Source organism: Neofelis nebulosa, chromosome 1 (assembly GCF_028018385.1).
Source record: "Neofelis nebulosa isolate mNeoNeb1 chromosome 1, mNeoNeb1.pri, whole genome shotgun sequence".
Classification (NCBI taxonomy): Eukaryota; Metazoa; Chordata; class Mammalia; order Carnivora; family Felidae; genus Neofelis; species Neofelis nebulosa.
Window position 1 is genome coordinate 126,323,026 of NC_080782.1, and position 3,655 is coordinate 126,326,680.

A 3,655-nucleotide genomic window follows, 5' to 3' on the forward strand; every position below is an offset into this window, starting at 1 on the left:
CATCCTAAGAATAGCTCCTACACCAAATCTCAAAGCTCAAAGTTAATAAGAGGCATCCCCAGCATAATGTATTATTAATGACTGTTGTTTATTAAGTGCTTCCCTTGTGCCGTGCTTAGTGCTGGCAACTTTATGATGTTCTCTCTTATAACCCTCAGAAGTAGGTACTGTTGTCATCTCCATTTTATATATAAGAAACCAGGTGCTCAAAAAATTTCATAACTTGCCTAGGGCCATGTGGCTGTTAGGTGACTGAGCCAGTAAATTTTAATTTCAGTCTGCTGGATTCTAAAACCCGTGTTCTTGGCCACATTGTATTTCCCCCAGATCAGCCACCTGCAACAAATATTTTACCTCATAGGGCAAGAACACATCTCTCCAGTTTCTCTACTTTTCTGCCTTTGGAAATGAGGTTTGGGATGTTCCAGAAGCAGGTGTGAGTTTACCCACAGCTCTGACAGGGCTGTGCAGGTCCGGACACAGCTCTAATTGTATCAGTTGTGATTTAACATACAATATTATCATAACTCAGGGAAGTTATTAGCAGTGCAAAGGATAGAAAAGATTAAGAAGATTGCTTCTAAGAATAAATACATTCTTGCCTAGGAAATGTATTTTCTGTAATAATTTTGGGGCTCCAATTTCCATGCACTTTATTGAAAGGAACCTGCTACATATTGTAGAGAGAGTTTAGATTAGCTCAAGTTCCCTTGGGAAAGGAACAGGGAGGTGTGTACTGAAATGTTATGGCGAGTTTCCTGTAATTCTCTTATACAGAACTAGGGGGCTAGACAGAGGGTTTGAACTTCAAAAAAAGAAAAGTAGGCTGTAGGTGGTTGTAGGTTTTTCAGAGGGTTTGTGGTTCAGATAGTAATTCCTTTTGGGGGCTGATGTTTCTTCTTATGGGCAGTTTGGGTGGGTGCTTCAGACCACAGAGACTGTTCTTGGAATTATGAAACAAGGTATTTTCAGAAGAAGCCCTAGTACAGCACCTGGATTAAATCATGGGGAATGTTGTGACATCCCCAGATTATGTCAAGGGACAGTGTTGTGACACCTCTAGATGATGTCATGGTTGGTGCTGTGAGACCCCTAGATGTGCAGTGCGCTGTGAACATTATGGAAAGTTGTGGCAACTGAAGTTAGAGAAATCATTTATGGGGGACTTAGCATTTTAGACTTGGTGTAGATCCCTCTATGTGTGTCATCCCATGGTAACATCTGCCTCATGCAGTGTTCCTCAGGGTCTTGGCTGAGGCTGGAGGGGACTCTGAGCATATTAGGAAAGCTATGACATTGTCTAGCCTTCTAGAAGTTGCCTATAAGCCTCTTTAATGCAAGGAAGATGGTCAGAATTGTCATGAGGCAAAAATGAGCTTATGTAGTCTTATTAAGTCAAATGTCAACAAGTTTAGTAAAGTGGGGGTTTGTGAAGAGAGGCATGATCTTTTGGTCTCTGTTCAGATTCTCTTCTTTCTTGTGCTGGATCTGTGCTCTACTGGTCATGCATGTTCCAAGGTGAGTCTGGCCAGCTCAGGCTCATTAACTTTATTGGGTAACATGATGCAGGATATGTGTGTGCGCGCATGCATTTAGAAAGCACTAGGTGGGAATCAAGGCTCTTGAAATTCTCTGAGGCTGCCCTACTGCCTCTACATGGCATAGGTACCCCACAAAAAGGAGAACTCTGTCTTAATTGTGAGCTACTCACCTTAACAACTTCCTGTCACATTTCATACCCCAGACGTTGCTCTCCACTCTTCAGGTCCATCCCTACCTTTTTTGTAACTTCGACTTGAGTTTGGTTCCTCTAGTCAATGTCTTAATTGAGTTCTCCATATGAATGAGTTTCCTTAGTTCATTGGAATTTGTTAGCTCCTTTTTAAAAGGTTGTTCATTTGCTTGTATTTTATTTATTTTTATTTTTAATTCCCCATCCCCAAATCAATACACAGCTTTTATTACATCTTTAAAATAGCACAGATAACTCTGAAAAGTCGCCTAGCATCTTGCTTTTTCTGAAACTGGGCAACTTAGATCTTATTCATCAGCCTGCTGAAGTGTTCTTCTTTCAGAAACTTACATACCATCCAAAATTTTTCTGATATCCTTGTTTTTAACCATTATGGCTTGCTAAGTCAAAGCAGCTAAGTTTGATACAAGTTCACTGTCATTTTATTCAAGAACTAACTCATCTTTCTGGTCTTGAGATACTGAACACGCAATGCCTGGCCTCATATGAACCCTGAGGATATATTTTTCACCCAAGAAATTTCAGATTTCATCAAGAGAACATTCTCCTGAATAATGACATTTCTGGGGAAGTGAGCATACACAGACCTCATCTTCTACAGGAAGTCCTTGTAATGCCCTTGATCATGTGTTGTACATGACTACAGAGAGTGAGAACAATAGCCAGTTCCTTTCTGTTTCCTCACTGTTTGTCCACTTAATGCCTCTTCTTTTTCTTTTCAAGGAGGCTGAGTTTTACTTTGACATGACTGAAGGTTCCTCTGGGGCCCTTCACAATTACAGTGTGTCCCTTCAGAGTGATGTTGACATGTTCTGGAATGTTGACATTTTGATTGCTGAGAATGGCCTTCATTCTTGCAGTAGATGCAGCAAAGAGTATTTTTAAAGTCTTCATTGAAGTATAATTGACATAATATTAAATTAGTTTTAGGTGTACAACACAGTGATTCAACAATTACACATTCTGCAAAATGCTTGCCATGGTAAGTGTATTACAGTATTATTGACTATATGACTATATTCCCTGTGCTGCACTTTTCTTGAAGAAAGATGATATGACATACCATTAATACTGCATAGTGACGGCTTAATGCTCATGGTGTGTTCTAACAGGGGTTTTATGGAGACAATGTCTCACTCCATGCAATAACTCTACAGGTGGCTGCTGTAGTTACTCAGCCGGCCAGTGGTCCAGGTCCATGTCTGAACACGGACAGAAAGAACTGGCTAGAAGAGCCTTGGGAACAAGAGGGGATAAAGAGGGATGTGGGAAGGAGTAAAACTCCATTCTATGGGACATCTGTGAGATCACTGGAGAGAATACTATTGTGTAGGAGATGTTGGACTCTGTGTATGTATCACAGGTTAATTAGGAGAACAGATTAATCTGATTTGGTATCAAAATAGCTGTGGGAAAAACAACCTTAATAGCAGGTTGCAGATGAAAGAAAATGAAATGGCAAAGAAATGAGGAGCATTTAAAAGAAGACAATCAGGCTGGAAGGAATGGAGAGAGGAGGCTAGAACAGAGCATTTAAAAACTAAAGAGATTGGCATGGGATAGTTTATGCAATTCTGATGAGCAGGAGGGGAAGAGAGTCTAGTCTCACATTTCCTCAACCTCAGTGTTTGCCATGTTCAAGTCCCCAGACTTGCTAGGAGACAGGAAAAGGGGGTTGGTAAGCAACTTTCTTGGGGGAGTCAAGTGGCCAGGCTGTGCCCTTTTCTGCTCAGTCTCAGCTCTGATATTCCCTGTGGTTCTGCCCTCTTCTCATTCCTTGCAGTGAGATACCTGTTCCTTCCATTACTCTCAGGAATTTCACCACCACCCCTTAATGGTTGGGTTTCTCCACCCAAGTCTCTAGCACGCATGCATCTCCTGCATTCTCTAGATGCTCCCTGT

General features: G+C 41.2%; 1 pseudogene; it reads right to left on the reverse strand.

Moving 5' to 3' along the window:
* Positions 1 to 2,040: 2,040 nt before the first annotated feature.
* On the reverse strand, positions 2,041 to 2,605 carry LOC131513543 (large ribosomal subunit protein uL6-like; annotated as a pseudogene).
* Between the last annotated feature and the right edge of the window lie 1,050 nt (positions 2,606 to 3,655).